This window comes from Urocitellus parryii, chromosome 3 (assembly GCF_045843805.1).
Source record: "Urocitellus parryii isolate mUroPar1 chromosome 3, mUroPar1.hap1, whole genome shotgun sequence".
Classification (NCBI taxonomy): Eukaryota; Metazoa; Chordata; class Mammalia; order Rodentia; family Sciuridae; genus Urocitellus; species Urocitellus parryii.
This window is the reverse complement of record NC_135533.1, coordinates 25,118,644-25,144,865: the sequence shown is the minus strand read 5'-3', so window position 1 is coordinate 25,144,865 and position 26,222 is coordinate 25,118,644. Positions and strand designations below refer to the sequence as shown.

The 26,222-nt window shown below is 36.9% G+C and overlaps 1 protein-coding gene and 1 pseudogene across 6 annotated transcripts in view; both read right to left on the bottom strand.

Annotated features, from left to right (window-relative positions):
- Adam22 (ADAM metallopeptidase domain 22) overlaps positions 1–26,222 on the bottom strand; it is a 222,529-nt gene that overhangs the window by 81,786 nt on the left and 114,521 nt on the right. The gene's annotated exons all lie outside the window — the stretch shown is intronic.
- Positions 11,697–13,096, bottom strand: LOC144253590 (elongation factor 1-gamma pseudogene; annotated as a pseudogene).

The window sequence follows — 26,222 nt, the reverse complement described above, 5'->3', positions numbered from 1 at the left end:
AAATTACTGTTTTTATGATGTTTATCTCAAAACTTGACTGCTACACATAAAAAAAAGAAATTATATAAAAATATTTTTGATGAATATAGATGCAAAATCCTCAACAAAATATCTGTAAATCTAATTCATTAGCAGGGTGAAAGATCCTATACCATGATCAAGTAATCCCTGGCTTCATTCCAGGGATTCAGGGTTGGTTTAATATATGCAAATCAGTAAATGTAACTCACTACATACACAGAATCAAGGATAAAAGTCACATGATCATCTTAATAGCTGCAGAGAAAGCATTTAATAAAATCCACCATCTCTTCATGATAAAAATCCTGAATAAACTAGGTATAGAAGGCTCATACATCAACATAATAAAGGTTACACATGACAAATCATAGTCAGCATCATATTGAATGAGGAAAATTGAAAGCATTTCTTCCAAATCAAAAACAAGGCAAAGGTGTCCACTCTCACCACTCTTACTCAACATAGTACTAAAAACTTTTAGTCATAGAAGGAAAAAAATAAAATAAAAACATATAGAAACACAGGAAATCATATTATTCCTATTTGCAGATGATATGATTCCATATCTAGGAAATGCTAAAAAGTCCACCAAAATTCCTTAGAACTGAAAAATAAATTCAGTAAAGTAGCAGGATACAAAATCAAAATACAAAAATTAGTAGCTTTTCTATACACCAATAATAAACTCACTGAAAAAGAAATCAGGAAAATAATCCTATGTGCAACAGCTTCAAGAAAATAAAACAAAATACCTAGAAATAAATCTAACAAAGTGAAAGACCTCTACAATGAAAATTGTAAAACACTGAAGAAAGAAATTGGACACCAGAAAGTGGAAAGACCTCCATTATTCATGAACTGGGAGAATGAAGATTGTTAAAAATATCATACCACCAAAAATGATCTACAGAGTCAACACAATCCCCATCAAAATAACAATGACGTTCTTCACCAACCTAAGAAAAGCAATCCTAAAATTCATGTGGAAGCACAAAGGACCCCAAGGAACCAAAGCAATCCTGGGCAAAAAAGAACAATACTGGAGCCATCAAAATACCCAATTTCAAAATACGCTATCAGCCACTATAAGAAAAACAGTATGGTACTGGCATTAAAAAAAAAAAAAAAAAAAAGGCCTAAGAACACATCCACACATCTTTGTTTATATAATTATTGACAGAAGAATGAAAAACCTATGTTGGAGAAAAGATAGCCTCTTCAAAAAATGGTGCTAGAAAAATTGAATATCTGCAAGCAGAAAATTGAAACTAGAGCCCTATCTCTCACCCAGTATAAAAATCAATTCAAAATGGATCAAAGACCTTAAGAACTGAAACTTGGAAAGTACTAAAAGAAAACAGGGGGGAAACACTTCAAGATATAAGCATAAACAATGATTTCCTGAATAAGACTGTAGTTCAGAAAATAACAGCAAGAATTCACAAATGGGATTATTTCAAATTAAATAGCTTCTGCATAACAAAGGAAACAATCTACAGAGTAAAGGAACAGGCTAAAGAATGGGAGAAAATCTTTTCCACCTATTCAGCTGGCAGGATTATTATCCAGAGCATATAAATAACTCAAAAAAACATGACACCAAAAGAACAAGTAATCCAATCAATAAATTAAAAAAAAATAAGCTGAATAGATACCTCAAAGGAAGCACAAATGACCAATTAAGTGAAAAAGTACTCAATGTCTTTATCCATCAGGGAAGTGCAAATCAAAACTATACTGAGATTTCATTCAGAATGGCTATTATCAAGAAAGTAAAAAATAACAAACACAGGTAAGGACATTGTGGGTGGCAGAGGGGAAGGAGCTCTGAGACACTGTTTGTGGGAATGTTAACTAGTACAACTACTATGGAAATCAGTATGTAGGTTCCTCAAAAAAACAAAAATAGAATCACCATATGATCTATTTCTAACACTGCTTGGTATACACCTGAAGAAACTAAAATCAGCACACAATAGAGATATCTGGATACCTATGTTCATCACAGCACTAGTCAAGTTATGGAATCAGTCTGAATGCCCATCAGTGGATGAGTGGATTTTTTAAAAAATGTGATATATACACTATGGAGTATTATTCAGCCATAAAGAAGAACAAAATCATGTTACTTCAAGAAAATGAATGAAACTGAAGATGATTATGTTATATGAAAAAAAGCCAGAGTCAGACAAGTATCACATATTTTCTCCCATACACAGAATCTGGAGGGGAATAAAAAGATGACATTAAAACAGAAGGGGGGATTTATACCCCGCGGGGCCCCACGGCCCTGGCTCCCGGCTCCCGCCTGCCAACTGAGCCTGCCCCTCGTGCTCTCGAATCCCGCCCTCCCCTCATCGCCCAACTTCTCCCAAACCCAGCTTCTCAGGATCACTAGGCAATGCTGAGCTGACGTGGATCTGGGGCGAACAGTCTGGGCCTCTCAGAACACACACCGAGCCCGGATCGGCTGAATTCAAGCTCCCGTTAGCCTGCTTCCCGCAGACAAACAGCTGCGACTCAGCACTGATCCATCCGGCTGAAACAACTGGTCAGCCCTTCTGATCCTACGGAGGTAAATGCCAACTGAGCCTTCATAGGTAGTGGCCACAGGTTTGAAACGGGGCTTGGGAGAGTCAGTAAGGACCCACCCGTTGCATTGGTCACCCGGCAAAGGGAAACGAACTGTCGCCATTTGCAAGAGATACCACCATGGCAGAGAACTGACGTCACCAGACTGCGGCGGAGGAGATAACTTCATTGAAACCTGCGGCTACAGGTGTGTAATTCCCTAGCCATCCCTCTCCACATATCGGGGAAACCTTAAGGGCCCCTCCCAGCTCTCCCGTGAGAGATAGCCAGACTGAAGGAATCAGATGTGGCACGAGACCCGCAGTGGCACGGAACTCCCGGCTACCGCTCCCACCAGTGCTGAGAGCTGAGGTCTCTTGCACCAGGTACCAGGGGGGTGGCTACCGGAGGCAAGTAAAATTCGCTGAGGATTCTCAGCCCCAAGCTCCACAAACTTAGGGTCTGAGGGAATGGCAAACAGGGAGAGTGTGCCCAGTCGTTCATGAAAACAGGGCTCCCAGGAGCAGCAGACCTGGCGTGTACCCAGTATTGTGGTGAGCGGCACCCGTGAGAGGGGCCTGGCTAGAGGAAAAGTGGGAAGTGACTAGACACAAGAGGAGGCCCTAGGCACTCAGGATTGGAGACTCGCCCAGTCTGGGAGGAGGAGCTGCTGCACAGTGATTGGTTCCCGCGTATTGACAGGAGAAACTTGGCCTAGTGGGCACAGCTCCAACTACTAAAAGAGAAGTTAATCAAACTCTAAGACTGCATTTATTAGTTTTTTTTTTATTTGGGTTTTTTTTTTTCATTTTCCTTTTTCTTTCTTGTTGTTTTTTAAATTTTTTAAATTTTTTTATTTTTTTCTTCTAATTTTAATTTTTATTTTTTTATTATTTTTTTTTCTTTTTTTATTTCCTATTTGTTTTTCTTCTTTTGTCTCTTCATTTCTTTTCAATTTTCTTATTCCCCCTTCCTTGAATTCTATCTGCTTACTCTCATTCTGTTTAGTGACTTCTTACCTTCCCTTCTAATACCTTTCCTCCCAAGCATCAAATAAATTTATAGGAGTAAACAGTAACTCAGCAGTCAAACAGAACAAGAAGTAACATGAGCAGCATAAAAAAACAAGGAAGAAAATGAGTACAAACAATGAAGGACAGCCTAAATATTCAGGAGGACCTAGAGTCATCAGAAAAATGGTCATATAAAGAACTCAAGGAACACCTTAGACAGATGGAATGGAACCTTAAAGAGGATATGAGACAACAAATTCAAACAGTGAAAGAACACATTGAAAATGAATTACATAAACAGATAAAAGAAGAAGTTAAGCATCTTTATCAGGAGATAGAGATTATAAAAAAAATCAAACAATAATTCTAGAAATGAAGGAAACGATAAACCAAATTAAAAACTCAATTGAGAGGATCACTAACAGAGTGGAGCAAGTAGAAGCCAGAACGTCAGATAATGAAGACAAAATATATCATCTTGAAAAGAGTCTAGCCAACTCAGAAAGGCTGGTAAAAAATAACGAGAAAAACATCCAAGAGATATGGGATAACATAAAAAAAACAAACTTATGAGTCATCAGGATAGAAGAAGGTACAGAAATTCAAACCAAGGGAATGAGTAACCTGCTGAATGAAATAATTACAGAAAACTTTCCAGAAATAAAAAAGGAAACGGATATACAAATTGTAGATGCATACAGGACACCAAGCACACAAAATCACAGTAGACCAACCAACGCCAAGACACATTGTTATGAAGATATCCAATATACAGAACAAAGAGAAAATATTAAAAGCTACAAGAGAAAGGAGGCAGATTACATTCAGGAGTAAACCAATAAGGTTAACAACGGATTTTTTATCGCAGACGCTGAAAGCAAGAAGGTCATGGAACAATGTATTTCAAACACTGAAAGAGAATGGATGCCAACCAAGAATTGTGTATCCAGCAAAATTAAGCTTCAGGTATGACAATGAAATAAAAATCTTTCATGATAAACAAAAGTTAAAAGAATTTGCAGCCAGAAAAACAGCATTGCAAAGCATCTTGAGCAAAACACTACACGAGGAAGAAATGAAAAATAATAACCAAAACCATCAGTGGGAAGTGCCTCGGTAAAGACAGAGGGTGGGGGAAAAGATAATCATGGAGAAACAAACTAAATTTAAAAAAATGATAAATAATCAAACATGGCTGGAAGTACAAACCATATATCAATAGTAACTCTAAATGTTAATGGCTTAAACTCTCCAATAAAGCAACATAGGCTGGTATCATGGATTAAAAAAACAAATCCAACAATATGCTGCCTCCAGGAGACACATTTGATTGGAAAAGACATACACAGGCTAAAGGTGAAAGGATGGGAAAAAATATACCACGCACACAGTCCTCGTAAGCAAGCAGGGGGGGGGCATCCTCATATCGAATAAAATCGACTTCAAGACTAAGTTAATCAAAAGGGATAAGGAAGGACATTATATACTGTTAAAAGGAACCATTCACCAACAAGACATAACAATTATCAATATTTATGCACCAAATAATGGTGCTGCGACATTCATAAAACAAATTCTCCTCAAGTTCAAGAATCAAATAGACCACAACACAATAATTATGGGTGACTTCAACACACCTCTCTCACCATTGGACAGATCCTCCAAACAAAAGTTGAATAAAGAAACTATAGAACTCAATACCACAATCAATAACCTAGACTTAACTGACATATATAGAATATATCAACCATCATCAAATGGATATACTTTTTTCTCAGCAGCACATGGATCCTTCTCAAAAATAGATCATATATTATGCCATAGGGCAACCCTCAGTAAATATAAAGGGGTGGAGATAATACCATGCATTTTATCTGATCATAATGGAATGAAACTGGAAATCAATGATAAAAGAAGGAAGAAAAAATCCTACATCACATGGAAAATGAACAATATGTTACTGAATGATCAATGGGTTACAGAAGACATAAAGGAGGAAATCAATAAATTCTTAGAGATAAATGAAAATACAGACACAACATATCGGAATCTATAGGACACAACGAAAACAGTTTTAAGAGGGAAATTCATCACCTGGAGGTCATTCCTCAAAAAAAGAAAAAACCAACAAATAAATGAGCTCACACTTCATCTCAAAGCCCTAGAAAAGGAAGAGCAAAACAACAGCAAATGTAGCAGAAGGCAAGAAATAATTAAAATCAGAGCGGAAATCAATGAAATTGAAACAAAAGAAACTATTGAAAAAATTAACAAAACTAAAAGTTGGTTCTTCAAAAAAATAAGTAAGATCGACAGACCTTTAGCCATGCTAACGAAGAGAAGAAGAGAGAGAACTCAAATTACTAACATACAGGATGAAAAAGGCAATATCACAACAGATGCTACAGAAATACAGAAGACAATTAGAAATTATTTTGAAAACCTATATTCCAATAAAATAGAAGATAGTGACGACATCGATAAATTTCTTAAGTCATATGATTTGCCCAGACTGAGTCAGGAGGATACACACAATTTGAACAGACCAATATCAATGGATGAAATTGAAGAAGCAACCAAAAGACTACCAACCAAGAAAAGCCCAGGACCGGATGGGTATACAGCAGAGTTTTGCAAAACCTTTAAAGAAGAATTAATACCAATACTTTTCAAGTTTTATTTCAGGAAATAGAAAAAGAGGGAGCTCTTCCAAATTCATTCTATGAGGCCAACATCACCCTGATTCCAAAACCAGACAAAGACACCTCAAAGAAAGAAAACTACAAACCAATATCTCTAATGAACCTAGATGCAAAAATCCTCAATAAAATTCTGGCGAATCGAATACAGAAACACATCAAAAAAATTGTGCACCATGATCAAGTAGGATTCATCCCTGGGATGCAAGGATGGTTCAATATATGGAAATCAATAAATGTTATTCACCACATCAATAGACTTAAAGATAAGAACCATATGATCATCTTGATAGACGCAGGATAAAGCATTTGACAAAGTACAGCATCCCTTTATGTTCAAAACATTAGAAAAACTAGGGATAACAGGAACTTACCTTGACATTATAAAAGCTATCTATGCTAAGCCTCAGGCTAGCATCATTCTGAATGGAGAAAAATTGAAGGCATTCCCTCTAAAATCTGGAACAAGACAGGGATGCCCTCTATCACCACTTCTATTCAATATAGTTCTTGAAACACTGGTCAGAGCAATTAGACAGACGAAAGAAATTAAAGGCATAAAAATAGGAAAAGAAGAACTTAAATTATCACTATTTGCAGGTGACATGATTCTATACCTAGAAGACCCAAAAGGGTCTACAAAGAAACTACTAGAATTAATAAATGAATTCAGCAAAGTGGCAGGATATAAAATCAACACGAATAAATCAAAGGCATTTCTGTATATCAGCGACAAAACTTCTGAAACGGAAATGAGGAAAAACACTCCATTCACAATATCCTCAAAAAAAAAATAAAATACTTGGGAATCAACCTAACAAAAGAGGTGAAAGATTTATACAATGAAAACTACAGAACCCTAAAGAGAGAAGTAGAAGAAGATCTTAGAAGATGGAAAAATATACCCTGTTCATGGATAGGCAGAACTAACATTATCAAAATGGCGATATTACCAAAAGTTCTCTCTAGGTTTAATGCAATGCCAATCAAAATCCCAATGGCATTTCTTGTAGAAATAGATAAAGCAATCATGAAATTCATATGGAAAAATAAAAGACCCAGAATAGCAAAAGCAATTCTAAGCAGGATGTGTGATCAGGTGGTATAGCGATACCAGATTTCAAACTATATTACAGAGCAATAGTGACAAAAACAGCATGGTACTGGTACCAAAACAGGCGGGTGGACCAATGGTATAGAATTGAGGATACAGAGACTAATCCACAAAGTTATAACTATCTTATATTTGATAAAGGGGCTAAAAGCATGCAATGGAGGAAGGATAGCATCTTCAACAAATGGTGCTAGGAAAACTGGAAATCCATATGCAACAAAATGAAACTGAATCCCTTTCTCTCACCATGCACAAAAGTTAACTCAAAATGGATCAAGGAGCTTGATATCAAATCAGAGACTCTGCTTATGATAGAAGAAAAAGTTGGCTCCGATCTACCTATTGTGGGGTCGGGCTCCAAATTCCTTAATAGGACACCCATGGCACAAGAGTTAATAACAAGAATCAACAAATGGGACTTACTTAAACTAAAAAGTTTTTTCTCAGCAAGAGAAACAATAAGAGAGGTAAATAGGGAGCCTACATCATGGGAACAAATTTTTACTCCTCACACTTCAGATAGAGCCCTAATATCCAGAGTATACAAAGAACTCAAAAAATTAGACAATAAGATAACAAATAACCTAATCAACAAATGGGCCAAGGACCTGAACAGACACTTCTCAGAGGAGGATATACAATCAATCAACAAGTACATAAAAAAATGCTCACCATCTCTAGCAGTCAGAGAAATGCAAATCAAAACCACCCTAAGATACCATCTCACTCCAGTAAGATTGGCAGCCATTATGAAGTCAAACAACAACAAGTGCTGGCGAGGATGTGGAGAAAAAGGTACTCTTGTACATTGCTGGTGGGACTGCAAATTGTTGCGGCCAATTTGGAAAGCAGTATGGAGATTCCTGGGAAAGCTGGGAATGGAACCACCATTTCACCCAGCTATTGCCCTTCTCGGACTATTCCCTGAAGACCTTAAAAGAGCATACTACAGGGATACTGCCACATCCATGTTCATAGTAGCACAATTCACAATAGCTAGACTGTGGAACCAACCCAGATGCCCTTCAATAAATGAATGGATAAAAAAATGTGGCATTTATACACCATGGAATATTATGCAGCATTAAAAAATGACAAAATCATGGAATTTGCAGGGAAATGGATGGCACTAGAGCAGATTATGCTTAGTGAAGCTAGCCAATCCCTAAAAAACAAATACCAAATGTCTTCTTTGATATAATGAGAGCAACTATGAACAGAGCAGGGAGGAAGAGCAGGAAGAAAAGATTAACATTAAACAGAGTCATGAGATGGGAGGGAAAGGGAGAGAAAAGGGAAATTGCATGGAAATGAAGGGAGACCTTCATTGCTATACAAAATTACATATAAGAGGTTGTGAGGGGAATGGGAAAATAAACAAGGAGAGAAATGAATTACAGTAGATGGGGTAGAGAGAGAAGATGGGAGGGAAGGGGAGGGGGGATAGTAGGGGATAGGAAAGGTAGCAGAATACAACAGTTACTAATAGGGCATTATGTAAAATTGTGGATGTGTAACCGATGTGATTCTGCAATCTGCACTTGGGGTAAAATTGGGAGTTCATAACCCACTTCAATCTAATGTATGAAATATGATATGTCAAGAGCTTTGTAATGTTGTGAACAACCAATAAAAAAAAATCTGGCCTGTCTTCAGTGTGACAGGCTAGCCAAAGGAAGAGGTTTTTCTGCTTTTATATCAAAATGTTAAAAGGTCCCAGCAGCTTGGGAGGCTGGGTTCAGAGCCAGCCTCAGCAACAGCAAATCACTAAGCAACTCAGTAAGACCCTATCTCTAAATAAAATAGGACTAGGGATGTGACTCGGTGTTGAGTGTCCCTGAATTCGATCCCCAGTACCCAAAAAAAGTAAAAGAAAAAAATAAAAGGGAGGAATACCCTTTCGGACCTTGCAGTTGTGGCAGAGGCAACCAACAAGAGGAACAGAGAATTGGGCACAGGGGTGCATGCCTGTTATCCCAGGTGCTCAGGAGGCTGAGGCAGGAGCATTGCAGGTTTGAAGCCACCCTCAACAACTTAGTCAAGCTGTAAGCAACCTAGTGAGACCCTGTCTCAAAATAAAATATAAAAGGGGATGAGGATGTGGCTCAGTGGTTAAGCGCCCCTGGGTTCAATCCCTGTGACCAAAACCAAAAACAACAACAAAGAGAGAAAGAAAGAAAGAAAGAAAGAAAGAAAGAAAGAAAGAAAGAAAGAAAGAAAGAAAGAAAGAAAGAAAGAAAGAAAGAAAGAAAAAACATGAGGAACACAAGAGAAAACTAAGTTCTCAATGTGGTAGGCGGTCAGTCAGTTCCCTCTCCCAACTTGTAAATTGGCTCAGAGCTACTCCTTGGAGGCACTGAGTTATGTTTGATTAAATAAGGCCATGTTCCTTTATAATATTTTAAGTAAGCAGTCCAAGAGAACAGAGTGCCCTCACCTTGCCTTAGGACTCACTCATTGTCACTGCTGCTGTGTTCTGTGGGTCACACAGGTCAGTCCTAATTCAGTATGGGAGGACACTACCCAAGTTCATTAATACTAGGAGATAAGGATGGTTGAGGGCAGTGTAGGGAGCTGGCTGCCACAAGAACATCCACGGTAGTGAGTTTTGAGTGACCAAAACAATTCTTAAGCTTGTAGTCCTGATCATTGAAGGTTGGCAAATTCCCTAGATGCCAATGACTATGTAGACTTTACAAGAACAGCCAGAAAAATCTCTTCTTTGGCCTCTCCTTAAAGAACAAGTGGTTCTGGGCATCTCTCCAGTTGCATTCTGGTGTTAACCTACCTTGTTTATGAACCAGTCTATCCATTCCTCCTACCACCCCTTCCTGGGCTTCTACAAAGAAGGTTATTCATAATTCTCCTATGTGCTATGTCTGCAGAGGAACCTAGTCCCCAAATTCACTTTTCAGTTTAGGTATTGTCTTGCTTTTTATGAATCAGAATTTTTTGAACAGTTTGTATTGAGCAAATTATAAGAGACTTGCCTTACAGAATCACAAAAACCAAATAATTTGGAGGGAACACCTTATGTTTTCAGAATCCAAGGAAGCAATTTTGAGGATGTAATTTGTACCATTAAATGCAATAAGATAAAATAAACTATAACATTTTTCATGGAAAAAAAAAGCAGAAGGGGGGAGTCATTAGGGAAGAGGGAGGGGGTCAGGTGATAGGATGATAAAAGAGCATAATAGGGAGGGTAGATATGAGCAAAGAATTTTGTATGCAAGTATGAAAATGTCACAAAGAATTAACATGTGCTAGTAATTAAAATATTAGAAAAAAATTGACCGTATCTAAGTTTATGTTATTCTTTTCTAAAACCAGGAATGGCTTTACGATTTAGCAGTCCTGCAGTAGGGTTTGAGATGGTGAAGTGTCTTCTATCAGACAGTCACACTAAATTCTATTAAGATTCATTTGTTTAGATTAAATGTGCTTGGAAAAGAAAAGAGGGTAAATCCTCTGACATCTTATAATGTTGCTTTAAAACACTCCCTAGGCTACCTGGTTCAAAGACCAGCAGCACTGACATCATCCAAATCTTCTTGGAAATGCCAATCCCAGACTAACTGCATCAAAATCTGCATTTTAACAAGGTCCCTAGGCAATTCATATGCACATTAAATTTTGAGAAGCTCTGCTCTAAATGACCTTTTCCCATTCTCCCACTAAGCTCCTGTTTCTTCAGTAGTTGAAAGCTTATAATTAAATTGACTCATTGAGACAAGAAAAAATAAAAGAGGAAGGACTGATAGAATGGGTAGTTAAAGGGGAAAATAAATGTTACCTACTTTAATCTGGCTTAAGTGCTAATCCTACTTCAAATATTCAGTGCTTGACAAGAAAAGGGGAGAGAATAGAAAAAAAAATGAAGATTTAACAAGTCCAAAGACATTTTCTTTACCAGAATTCCAAGGAAAACATCCTGTCCTGAGACTACGTTGTTCATGAGATAATTCCATAAGAGTTGATGAGTCTCAATTTTGAGGAAGGAGTGGAGAGCAGATTAAATCCTACACAATGCAATCCCTGGCCCTGTAATACCTCTAAAAGCCCAGAGGAGTCACTGAGCACCGTGAACCAAGGAATGTGGCTGGATTTAATGGAGAAGACAGAATGGTGTTTCACATATGGGTCAGACAATGATGGACCGTAGAAGGTCACAAGGACTTGGGAGCAGATAGGAGTCTTGACAAAACGACATAGGACACTGACTATGTGAGAAGAATTGGTGTGATGTAAGTGTTGTGTGTTTGTTTTTTTCAATGTTCAGTTTCCTTTAAAAACCTCCATCTCTCTGAAGGGCGGGTGCAGGCAACTAGAGGATAGCAAGAGATGTTCACCTGACTTGCCCTGATTGAAAGCTTCCCCCAGGTGCTGGAAGGCCCTCTGCCCAGGAAAAGTACTCTTGAACCAGCAGCTGGGTCTCCTCACTGGCAGGATCTGGTTTCTGCCGTGTATGTGACTCCTACTCTACCTGTCAATCTAGACTCAGCAGAAAGGCAAGCTCCTGCCCTCGGAAGACCCAGACTCCAGAAATGGAGCTGCTGTTCTTGGTTCCAAAGAGGATGACACTGACAAAGGAGTTCTTCCTCAGCTTGTCCAATCGCTGAAACATTCCAGTGATGAGGGTGAAACCCATGAAGGTCTGGGTGAGCTCTTCAGGAAAGCCATACTCAGCATGCCACAAGGACCAACCATCTTTATCCAAGTGCTCCCAATAATAGTAGCACCTCAGACAGCATGTCCTTCTGGGAATATTTGCATTTAAATTCATCCAACACAAAGGCACACTTAGGCAAAGAGGACCTTGGCCTTGGGCTCAGCAGCCAGTGCCTGCTCATGTTCATCCATCTCTTCCTCTGGAGCTGGGGCAACTACCTTTTCCTCCTCTTTCCACTCGGTCTGGGGCTTCTACTTCTCTTCTCATAAACACTTGTCTTTCCGTGGCAAAACATTCTCTTTCCATGGTGAACCCTTCTCTTTCCGTGGCATGTTCTTTATAGGCTGGCTCTCTGCAAACTTCTTAGCATCAAACTGAGCCATGTTCTCACACAGCTTCACCTCCCACAAGACAGCCCCCCGAACTGGGGCTGGTTAATGCCAGGTAAGGAACCCATGATTGGTATTGGGTAAGGCCTGGTGGAAAGAAGGGTCCAAGACCTGTTTCTGGAGTCACAACAGGGTACAGACAACTGTGATGTCAGCCAGTGTCACTCATTCACCCAACAGGAAAGTCCTTGTCTTCAAGTGAGCATCCAGAAACCCCAGAATTTACCTCTCCTCCTCCTTTGCATTGTCAATGGCCTGTTTGTTGTGGTACAATGATGCCCAAGGTAGAAAACACCCAGGTACTGGCTGGGGGCACCATGTCACTATCAGCAAAGCTCACCCTCTGCACCACCTGGATGCTGCCTCTGGAGTACTTTTCTGCAGCTTCCCATTGCTCACACAGTAGGAGATGGCATTGCTCTCAAACACATAGAATCCATTGTCACCCTCAAATATTGGAAACTTGCCAGCAAGAAATCTGCAGAGAAACCCAGGGTGCAGTTGGTTTGGCCAAAGTAGAAATGGCGTGGTGCAGAAAGCACGTGGATCTGAGCCCCACTGTACTGAAAGGTGATGAGGACCTTGAAGGCCCACCAGTTTTCGGGATATGTGTCCATGGTCCCAGCCACTACAGTGATTCTGCATAGAAAGGGGTGTGGTGTGAGTGTTGACAGTATAAACTCTCGGCTTCTTCACCTAATAAATTGTGTGATCTCAAAGCAAGTCATGGAAGCTGTGGTGTGTGCATCCTCATCTGTCAAATGGAGATAATTATCTCATGGGTTATTATGAGGATTAATAATGAACTAATAAGCATAAAAGATTTAGAATAATGTTTGGTCCTTGGAAAGCACTCAATAATGTTTGCTATAATTGTAAATATTGTGTGTCAACTACTGTTCTACTAAATTTATATTCACAATCACATTACATCCTCACATCAACCCTACAAAGAAATTTTGTTATCCTTATTCCACCCTGAAGGGTACAATTCTTAAAGTCAAGTTAAACCTGCAAAGTTGCCAAGCAGGGATGTGAACTTTGAGTGAAGGCAAAGCCTGTGTGACTTCCCTAACACCAGCTATGAGTTGGATCTAGAGTTATGGGTTACGCAATGCAAATTGAACAAGTTTCTTTTAGTAGGAATGGGGGTAAATTTACAGAAGTTTAAGTACCCTTTGTTGGTGTTAGACTGATGAACAGTCATTAAGACTAGATTCTAAGTGCATCTGAGGACATTGACTCGGATGACCCCGATTTTCTGAACACATCTGATCTGACCAGAAATCAACACTAGCTTTGTACGAGCCAGACATGGAAGGTTAATAGTCGTCAAGGTGAACTGGACAGAGAAAGAACTGTTTAAATGTGTCTCCCTAGGCTGTACCCTGAGTAGCTCAACCAGAACTTCTCTCTCAGAAGTGTAAGACTCACAATGAAGAGCAACACATAAACATAAAAGAAACAAAGAGAAGTAAGTTAGGAACAAGAGCACAAAAAGAGGTACCAGGTTAGGAAACAATGGATACTAGCAGTCAATATTATGTGGGGGAGATAGATCAGTAGCAAAGCCTACCAGGAATATTTTATAAATTACTGATGTTTTCTTTAAAATACCAACTCTGGGAAACATGTCATATTACATCATAAAAAGGACAAGGAATTCATTTGATTAGATAATGAAAAACAATCTTGCACGAATTTCTGATTCAGAAAAATAGGAGTCAATCCAACAACAGCATATGATCAGGACCCATCTGCACAAAAGCCTAACACGGCAAGTGCAGAAGAGCTCAATATGGTTGAGTCATTATCGAATGTTTCCATGACACTTCAAGAAAAGCATAAACTCCAAGGAGGAAATATCTCCTCGGTTGGGCTACTATCGTTCACATCTTGAGGCTTTCAATTGGTGATATATTTATTTCTTCTAAATAGCAGTGGATATTTTTTAAGTTATATTTTTCAGACATTATTTACCATGAACCAGTAATTATTTAAACTAATAAGTAATGAAGATTTTTTTTTCCCTTTAACATTTCTGGAAATTTTTTTTTAATCCAAGATAGAGGATTCAATGGTAATGAGCGTCTTTAATTTATATATCTATTATAAAATTATTAAAATAAATTATTATGTACATTTAGTCAACTTTTATTTTACAAATAATTATTCTCTATTATTTTATTTTTTAATTCATTGTATTCATTTATTTTTTGCGGCACTGGAGATTGGACTCAAGGTCTCACATTTGCAAAGCAAGTGCTCTACCACTGAATTAAATCCCCAGTTCCTATCAGTTTTAAATGACACACACTTGCAACAAGAATTCTAAGAATTTAGAATATACAAGGTAAGAGTAAAAATACTCCCTTAATACACATATACTTCTGTCAGTCTGTATGTAGCATTACTAAACGTGGACCTCAAAGGTTAAAGAACATGTGCATATTAAATATTAATAATATTTGGAGAGAAATACAATTGTAATTCTTTGCACATAAAACATGCATTGCAATTGAAAATAATTGGCTGCATTTTATTAAAAATTATATACTTCAATAAAGACTGCTGACTTAAGCCAACTTACTCAAACCTTATCAATTATGACATTTCTCCATATCTTTAAGTGACTTCTAGATAAACAGGTATTATATATAGTAATGTAAGACAGATGTAGGAAAAGAAAAAAAGCCAGTACATTCGGATAGAGTTGGGCTCTTTATCCTACTGCCAGTCAAAGCTTTGTTCCTTATTGTCTCTTTGTTCCAGAAATAAATCCATTGTCCTTGAAACTTTCTTCAAACACCTTGATGTAATAACATAGTCATAACATTACAAATGTTTATTGTCAGCTAATTAGATAGTGACAAGTAAAAGAACATTCACCTCTATAAAAATTAATTATATGGTAGTTCATGTGTCCATTTATTGGTTTAGCTTCCCAGTGGGGAAAAAAAAACCCTTGTTGCAATTTTTATTCCAAGGAAATCAAAATAGGCATTTATTTGCAAGACTCAAAAAGGTACCATATTTTTATCAGACAACCAGCAATATCGAAAAAGAAAAATAGAATTTATTATACATAAGACAAAAGGATAATGCCAAGAAAGCTATTCAGCCTGGGTTATAACATGATGTAAACCCAATAAAAACAAACAACTGAAACACAGCATCAAGGCCACAGGCTTTTCCCCTCTCTTCAGATCAGCAAAGGAAACCTGACTTTTTCAACTCCAAGATGGGCCAGGGCCACTTCCTCCAAAATGCTTTCTCCGACTCCCACCTCTTTATAAATTACTTTCTTTCCTTCTCTGGATTTTCATGGTTATTTTTACTTTTATTTTTTTTAATCTGTACTACATCTGTTTCTACCTGCATTCCTGTTTCTATCATTTGATTAAGTAGATTTTAGTTTCCCAAATGTGCTTTTAGAGACATGTATCTAAGATACCTCATCAATATAATAAACATAAAATCTGCCCAAGGGGCCTCATCAGGGAATCAGGGGATCATATGGGATAACAAGATTACATATACCATAAACTGATATGTAAATGGGTGAGAACACAGGCAATATTTCCTGAAAGAGGCATCTACAGTGTCCCTTGAGTTATGATTCTCATCCTTTGTTAAGAGTAACAATTCAGGGCATTGATTTATGATGCAGTTTCAAAATCTCTTGCTCAGAGTTCATTTGAGCAACTCTCAGGTGAGATCCCAAAATACACAATTTAACAAACACTCCATGTTTTTCTTTTTCTGAGATTACATTAGAGAGATGGTTCTCTGTCTTAGTGCTTTTAAAATCCCAATGCCCAGGCCACACTCCAAACCAATTCTATTATAATCTAGATATGATATGGGATATGAAATGGGATGCAGACCTCCACATTTCTTTAAATACTTCAGATGGTTCAATACAATGCAATGACTGAGAACCCTTGCAGGAGAGAAATACTATTCAAAGCAGTGGTTCCCCAAGCTGACTCTCAGAATCAATGCAGTGGGCTTTGTAAACCAACTGATTCCCAGGCTTTCTCTCAGACCTGCTGGATCAGAATCTCCAAGGAGGCTGCTACAGCCTTAGGTTTTTCTTATAGTTGCAAACGTTTTTACAGGTAAAAAATTAATTTGGAATTGTTAACCTAGAATATTCAATGTCAAACCAACCCTCATGCCATGGATACCAGAAGATCTTTCAGAGAATAAAAATGTCTACCATAGCCTGGGCACCATGCTTGATGATGTACATACTAGTTCACGATGACTAATGAGGTAAATATTATTTCCCTCCTTATACAAATGAGAAAATACAGATCAGGAGAGCTCCCACCCAGCAAGGCAATCCTGACAAGAGTCTCAAAACTCTTCATAAAATGGCTTTACACCTGACTTGTGAGAAGCCCATGTTCTCAAGCCTCACCCTAGATTCAGGTGCTCTGGGCATGTGGCTTGACTCCTGTCTCAGCCTGTGGTCCAGGTGATTTCAGTTTAGGAACCACTGCTTTGTACTACACCCGGCTCTAATTCTGAAGCTCCTTGTACCGACCGAGCTCAGTGAAATCCTGCACTAGTTCCTAAGAGGATACTTTCTGTTTCAACACCACAATTTTCCACTTCTTGTTTCCTCCAAACCATTTGGCTTTATGAGAAAAAAAAATGGAAGGTAAGATAAGAATATGTAAGAAGGGGCTAGTGATTAATCATCCTGGTTTGCCAGAAACTGAAAGTTTCCAAGAGGGCTCTTCTTTCGATGCTACATTCATGAAAGTCACAGCCAACCCTAAACATCTGCTCAGGTATAGAGAATAAGGGTATCGGATTACACTACCTCTGTAAGAAAAGTAGAGATAAACAATCTCATTTCATTTTATAGTAAAGTAAAATTAAATAAAGCTGTCACATCATGGTTCTCAAATGCCAATACTCCATGGTTATATATACTAAAACATGTCAAGTCTTTACCAGCTCATGCCAAAATGAGCAAAATAATTATAACATAGTCAATTTTAAAACTAAATATATTTAATTTGTAAAAATCTGTCCTCTGTTCTAAGATTAGTTTCTTTGATTATTTAAAAATATCCAGTTTTTTTCTTCTTTTAAATTTTGAAATGATTTTATATAGAAACATTGCAAAGATGGCACAGAGAATTCCAGCATGCCCAGTTTTTGCTATTGTTAACACCTTATATTTCCTTAGTACATTTGTCAAAACCAAGAAACTGACATTTGTACATTACTTTATATTAAACTCTGACTATTTAGGTTTCATTGTTTTTTCTACTAGTTTCCTCTTTCTGTTCCATGAAATAATCTGGGGTACCATATTACATTAGCTTCACATTCATTCTTTTTTTTTTTTTTTTTTTTTAAGTAGAAGCAAGTTTATTGTCAGGAGAATTTGACCGACTGCCTCTATGCAGAGACAACAGTAGCAGATTTCCTCTAGGCCAAACTTTTTTCCTTTTTTTTTTTTTAATTGATTTTATTTTTTTTAAAATACATGACAGCAGAATGCATTACAATTCTTGTTACACATATAGAGCATAGTTTTTCATATCCTTGTATATAAAGTGTGTTCATGCCAATTCATGTCTTTATACATGTACTTTGTGGGGTTTTTGTATTACAATTCTCATTACACATGTATACCACAATTTTTCATATCTCTGTATATAAAGTATGTTGACACCCAATTCCAGTCTTCATACATGGACTTTGGATAATGATGTCCTCATTCATTTTTAATTGGCACCAAAAGTAAATAATATCTGTATGTCTTGAGAAGGGTATCTCCATTTATGGCAAAATAAAAAACTTGCAACACTATATTAATCCCCCAAAATCATTTTGATAGGATACTGGTCTATGAAAAACAAAGGTCTAAGACATAAATTTTGTGGGTATTCTACTTAACCTATTACTTTTTCTCATCTCTTTAAACATGGTTAATCAAATTTTTATATTCATAATTCAAGGATTTTGTTTCTAACAAGTTTGGCCCAAAGGTAAAAACTGGAGGTGTCTATTAGGACATCTAATAGAATTAACCTGCATCTTAATCATTTTTAGCCAGCCAATTTAGTTTCCCATAACTTTATTAAAAAATAAACATCCTTGGGGCTGGGGTTGTGGCTCAGTGGTAGAGCACTTGCCTAGCATGTGTGAGGCACTGGGTTTGGTTCTCAGCACCGCACATAAATAAATAAAACAAAGGTCCATCGACAACTAAAAAAATATTAAAAATAAAAATAAAATCCTAATTTTCACACAAATAGTATGGCAAACCAATTCTTCCATTCTATTACTAAGTCAAACAGGACTTCCCAAATTGCTTATTTTTAACCCAAAAATAGTCAAGAGAAATTATTTTTCAGCTGTCAGGTAATCATTACACACCCACTAGTATAACAGATGTCTTATCAGGCTACTGAAAAATTTTAGGTTCCCACAAAGTGCTCCTCAGCAACAAATTACTGTAATGCAAAGAGTACTTAGCAGGTTCCCTGAGATGCAGTTCTAAATTAGGAGAATGGAAAATCAATGTGGACCACATACAGTGACTGTATAATTATAAACTCATGAAATTATAACTCTTTCCAGGAAACCACTACATCATTGTACCCTTTTTACAAATAATAAACCTTAAATGTGCAGCTCTGTATGGACTTTTTTTAGCATATGGGATATATATTACCTAAAATATTTTTCTAGTTGATGTTTGAATATTAACAGGAAAAAAATATAATTGGCCAAAAAAAAAAAAAATAACTGCCCACACAAACCAAAAAAAAAAAAAAAAATCTGGAAGCCTTAAAATAGAGGAAGAATAAGATTTTTGTTCCATCTGAAAACAATATTTTTGTTGCTTTCTTTTTGTGTGTGTGCGTGTGGTGCTGGGATTGAACCCAGGGCATTGTGTATGTGAGGAAAGCACTCTACCAACTGAGCTATATCCCCAGCCCTGCTTTCTTACTTAACGAAAGAAAGAAAGAAAACATAACTACTATATGAGGATATGAGTTGAGGGAGGGGGGGGGGAAGCAAATTGTTTTTCCTCTATCTTTGCCCTTTGCCATGAGATTATTCTCTTTTAATTTCATTCCTATCCTCTTTCCATCCGCTCCTTTTTTGAAGGAAGAATAAAGAGACATTTTCAGTAGTCAAAAGAAGAGTCTGTTGTAGAATTTTTCTTCTCTCCTGCACCGTGAGAATTATACTCTATGCCTCAGAAGTCCACACAGCTTTCAGTAATCATTTTTACCCCTCCATAAATGATGTTGGATTAGCTCAGGACTGATTTAAAGGTACAAACAAAGGGTCATCTTACTAAGGAGGAAGTTCACAAACAATGCCTGTCATGGTTTAGATATGAGGTATCCCCCAAAAGCTCCTGTGTAAGACCATGCAAGAATGTTCAGAGATGAAATGTTTAGATTACAAAAGCCATAAACAAATCAGTAGATTAATCCACTGATATGGATTAAGTGGGTGGTTAATGTAGGCAGGTGGGGGTGGTTGAAGAAAACAGGTCGCTGAGGGCATGCCTATGGGGTTTATATTTTGTTCCTGGTAAGCTGAGCTCCCTCTCTCTGCTTCCTGGCTGTCATGTCCTGAGCTGCTTTTCTTTGCTACGCCCTCTGTCACCCTCTAATGTCCTCCCTCACCTCTGGCCCAGAGCTATGAAACTGGCTGATCATGAATTGCCACTCTGAAACCATGAGCCCAAAATAAAATTTTCCTCCTCTAAGATCTTCATGTTGGGTATTTTGGTCACAGCGATGCAAAAGTTGGCCAAAACAATGTCCTTTAGGAAAGGCAAATAGGTATTTAAGGTTTTCTCTGATTTAAGAATAATAATAATAGTGCTAAGCATAACAAATAAAGTGTTCTTTTTTTCAGTAGCTGTTTCTATAGGCATAAGTTGATCATGCATAATTTCTGTTATTTTTCCTTTAAAATGAAGGAGGAAGTAGAACCAGAGTTGCTTTAGATTCTATGATTTGCAAGCTATATATATATATTATTTTTTTTTTTAAATCAACCTTTTTTCCTTAAGTACAGGGACAACTTCAAAAAAATCAATATCTTGTAGGCTGCATTTACCATAAAGAGATGAAATTTAAAACTACAAAAGATGTTTATATGTTTCAAAAATTTTTAAATGCTAAATATAAAAAATTGTAAACTATTAACGTTTGTTATTTCTAAAAATCTAAATAATTTATGAGTCACATAAAAATCATAGAATAAGTTTTTTTTGTAATCTATATACCTGAACAATGAAAAAAAATCTATGTATTAGACATTTGGGGTTGGAGCTAAAAAACTACTTCAAATCAAATTTTACATTCTTAAATATTTACAGAAAAGAATGATTTTTAAAAAGAAGACTGGTAATAAGTTAAATATTACACTTAATGAGTTCCCCAAAGAACGACAGAGGAAAAAAATAATTTTTTAACTTAAAAAAAAGGAAATTACAAATATAAGAAATTATTATAAACAATAGTAAAGTAAAAGATGCTTCTTTGAAAAAAAAATTTTATGAATGAAGTCTAACAAGATTGACAAAGTAAAAGAATGAATAAAGCCAAATGGAAATGGTATAGAAGACAGGCTGATTCAGAAGTTGACTTTATAAAACATCAAAGGATTTCAAGCCTGGGTTGAGGTCTTAGCTTAGCTTAGCATCACAACAAAATAGAACAAAAAAAACAAGGAAGAAAATATAGCAAAATACTAACATTTGTTGAATCTACAAATGGATATCTTTTTGACATTTATATCATTTTATATGTTTAAATATTTCAAAATTATAAAAACATATCAATGGTATGGGCTGGGGTTATGGTTCAGTGATAGAGTGGTTGCCTCGCACATGTGAGGCATTGGATTCAATACTCGGCACCACATAAAAATAAATCAAGATATTGTCTCCACCTATAACTAAAATAATATATATATAAAAAATATGTATATATATATATTTTTTAATGAAGGTAAATTACGGGGCTGGGACTGTAGCTCAGTGGTAGAGCACTTGCCTCAGCACCACATGTAAATAAATAAATAAAGTAAATTGCTAGTACTTTATTACTTGAATTAACATTGATTTAAAAGTGGCTCTAAAGTACCTTAAGAGGGAAAGAAACATAAATATGAGTTTCTATACAGAAGATAATTTAGCATAAGGATGAGTATAAGGTGAGCATAAGGATCACTATTTGGTTTTTATTTTTCCTGTTTAAATCACTATCCTTTTTTAATCATTGCAAGGGAAATAAAATATCCTCCCGGACCTGTCCAAACTGGACATTCCCCGCACATTGACACATTGTTGGGTGAACAGGAGAAATCACCCAACTTACTAATGCTTGAATTCATTTATTCACTTACTTTTTTCATTCAATAGATATTTATTATCTTCTAGGTACACACATCATGCTGAATACTGAATATGCATATAGTATACGCTTCTCTTGGAGTAACATCTTAAGCAATTTATAGTCTAAGGGCACAGAAGACTGTCTGTCCTGTTATGAAGTGGAGAGTGAGGGACGCTGTTGATGATCCTGACATATCCCCCGTGCCATGAGCAGATTCAGAAGTTAGCAGGAAAAACTGACAGAAGCCACCAAAGGCTTAGCCAGAAATTCTTTTCAAGTTGCCACTTTACCTCACTAAAAGTATCAGGAGTGATATTTATGGAGCACTTCCCACACCCAAGCTCTGGCTATGTGTTTGTTTTGCTTCCTTATTAGAAGAGGAAATTGAAACACAGGAGGCATAAATAAATTGTCTAAGGCCACATTAACACGAACTGGCAAAGTCAAGACTGAATTTAGGTCCATTGAGCCCTAACAATATTCTTGGTCTAGATCTAAGCTTTATTGCCTCCAAACTATAGATTTGTCCTAGACTTGGAAACAAAAGAAGTGACTGGTCCCATCTGTTCATGCTTCTCAAGAAGCCCTTTATTTATTTTATCTCAATGAGCGATGTAGCACAGTCTTAAGGAGATGGCACATACTCAGCCTGAAATTCTAACTGCCATGTGGAACATCTACGACCCGCCTCAGAACCACAAGGCAAGCTCTCTACCTTCTAGACACAGTCACAGACACATTTCCAGATTTTCAGACTATTGAGAGAAGAGAAAACAAAGAAGAGAGCCAATGTGCAGTCCACAGGCATGAACAGTTTTAATCCTTCAGGCTGCACCACTGCATTCCTACTTTTATCCTTCCTCCTCTGCGTCACTTGATCCACCTCTGACTTTCCACCCTCTCTGGTTTCTTCCTGTTGTTTTCCTGCACCAAGATCCAGCATTAAGGCCTCTGGGCCTTTGCACATGCTAGTTCCACTGCCTGAGAAATTGTTCCACTCCAATTTCACCTGCCCATTACTTACCTTTCAAACTTCAGAGTTAATATTATTTCATCAAGAATGTCTTCGGAACAGGGAAATGTATGTAGCTCAGTGGTAGAGCATGTACTGAGTGTACACAAAGCCCAAAGTTCTATTCCCAGCACCAGGGGACTGGCGTGACTTCTCTGACCAACCAGAATAGGTCAGGTTTTCCATCAGATGCTCTCAGAGCACTGTGTATTTCTCTTTGGGGCACTTCTTATTTCTGTAATTTATAAGACTTTTTGGCAATTATTTGTACTATGTGTGCCCCTCCTAATAGACAAGTTTCAGGAAAGCAAAATTTGCATCATCTATTCTTAGCACCTATATCCCCATGCCTAGCCCATGGCAAGCATTCAAATTATATTTACTGAACGAATGAGGGTGGAAAACACAAATAATGTATATGAGAGTATTGGCTTGTTTTTATTCTGCCACAAATCACTACCAATAGATTTCTATACATTTAAACTCCATATGCCTGAGTTTTTAGGAGTTTCCTCTAAAGGTGGGAGATAATCAAGCCCACCTGCATATACCTCCGTAGGTACAAAGACAAGACTCATAGGTGCAAAGAAAAGACTGCTATAATAAAATGTCAAAAGTAGCCCTGATCAATTACCATCCCTCACATAAAATGGCAATAAACACTCAAACCACTCAATATACCAAGGATACTTACTCTCTGGCCTTTACGACCTGCTCTTATTTTTATAGTAGCCACTTATTCACTGGAAAGCAAGAATTTTTATCAATAAACAAGAAGATAGCTGTAGTTTAGGATAACACCAAAGGAATAAGCTGGGGTTTTTTTTGTTTGTTTGTATTAAACCAGTTAAAACTTATCTAAAACAACACTCTACAACTTGCTATTCAATTATAAATACAATTCATCCTGATTTTAAAAAGAAATTGCAGTAGTAGATTTGCAAAGACATTATGTAATGAAAAAGCTGATTTGATCATTAGAATTACAATAGAAAATATACTCTATTATAATTAGTTCTATATATAGAAATACCATTAGAGCCACTTCAATTTTTTAAAAAAACTTGTAGCTGAAAATGTCTTTTAATTCTATAGATAACATCTTGAGTATTAACAGATGAAATAACTTTGAAACTTAATTGGGGGTAAAAATCTTATACCAGAAAGAAAATAAAGGGCCTTTCTACTTGATAGGTTACAAATGGAGCTCAGGAACAGAACCCATGCTGACAGCAGCTGTCACTTTTCATTTTTCCTTACTCCTAGCCCTAGGATGCCTGACCTGTATCAACTGGTAATGGGCCAATATATTTTCTGCAGGCTACAGAGTTAAGATCACTTGGAATCTTCACGATGCCATTAGGGCAACTGATGCATTATACATGATGATGGACCTTGAGCAACCTTGCTTCAGTCCCAAGAGAAAGCAAAATTTACTTAATCCCCAAAGAATTTTTTTTCCTATAATGTAAAAAGAATTAAATAATGAAATATGAGACCTTCCTGAAACCACACTGATTACAAGATGGCAGAGGAGCATATGTCTGCCTGAGCCTGCCAGGGGGAAAATGCACACACCAGCAAGCCCATCAGGGAGACTCTAAATTCACAGATGCCTAGTGTGGACAAAAAGTAAAGTTAGGAGACATACCTAGAATAACTAATGCTACAAGTGAGGAGGAAACAAACATTTGCTCAGTTTATAAATCTTTTGTTTATAAGATTTTTGTAGCTCCTATATTCCCTTCCTATATAGAGAGTATTGAGAAAGGCAAGGGAGGGGGTGAAAAGGAACAGGAAGAGGGGGATGGGCATTTTAAAGCACCTTGGCAAGGATGTAACCACATATCTTTTAGTCTTCTAGCAGGATGATTCCACCTTTGGCTTAGTTACTATTGCCTATAAAACTACACATTTTCTCCAGATGCAGATAAATGTATACATAGGCATCAGATAGGCATAAGAACTGAGCCATATGTGTGCCATATGTAAGAGAGTAGTATATTTCAAACAGTAATAGTTTAGAAGCCATGGGCTCCCCTGTAATGCACAATGCACAATCCAATTCCCACGGAGAACAAAGGACTAAAAATAAACGGAACAGTAAATAGTTGAAAAAAAAAAATCAGGGCATCTTTAGAAGGCATTTGGTCCTGTTTGGAATAATGGAAATTTCACATTGGAATAAATGAGACTCATCTGAACCAATCACACCTTCAATTTATGACTTACTAAAAACAACTGCTAAAGGAGATGTAATTTCAAATGGCAGCTTCTGTGGGTGCTGTTGTTAAAATACTAGCATTCTAATTCCTTTGCTATTATAATTTTTTCCATAGAGGTACATTATAATGGATAACAGAACAAATTCCAGCATCAAATTCCTGGGGGTTTAAGCAATTTAACTTAAGTGAAACACTTAGATTAGTGCCTGGCACACAGTAAGCACCTTATGTGTGTTTGTTATTGCTCCAACTACTACAAGTACTTTTATTATTCTTCAGTCCAGTTATTGATATTGATCCTATCAGGATATCACATGATTCTAGGAGGTCAAGAGTGTGTCAAGGGGAAATTCCTAGTAATAAAAATAAGCACTACAGGGATATACTATTTATCAATTTGTAAAAATACAAAATTTCCGGAATGATGTACTTCAGAAATATAGCAAGTCATTACATTCTTTTTATTACCATTAAGATGAGTCTTTCATTCACTGGAGAAAATATGCCTTAAGGAAAGAAAATGGGTCTGGATTTGTAAGAAGAGATTAACTCTTCCAAGCAACTAGCATTAAACCAGTAGCAGCACAGCAGTTATGTGCCCCTAAGGTAAAACTTACTCACAGAGCCTGTGAAAATAGACAGCAAAAGAAAAGGCAGGACTATGTGGCAATTATGACTCTCCCTGGGACTCTCACACACTAACCATAAAAATATGTTTTTTCTAGCTAGACTTTTATTCAGAATTTAAAACACTTCTATGAAAATATCATGGCTTTTGCACTAGTAACAGGAAATTGAGTCCTCCTTATGTTAAAATTCACTATTTTAAATGAAAGTATTTAAAAATGAGCAGAAGCTTAAACCCACAGGACACAAAGCACAAGGTTTCCTGTGCTAGCCCTATTCGCAATTACATGGTCATCTCTAAATAAAAAGCTCCTGGAATTGAATTCCTCGACCATCCTCAAAACTTCATAATTTCATATTAAATTACCATAAGATTAAATCTACTTTATGTGTGTATATGTGTGTCTACATGTGTATATACATGCATGTGTCTATATATATTTATATATATATATATATATATATGAAAGTCTATATCTCATTT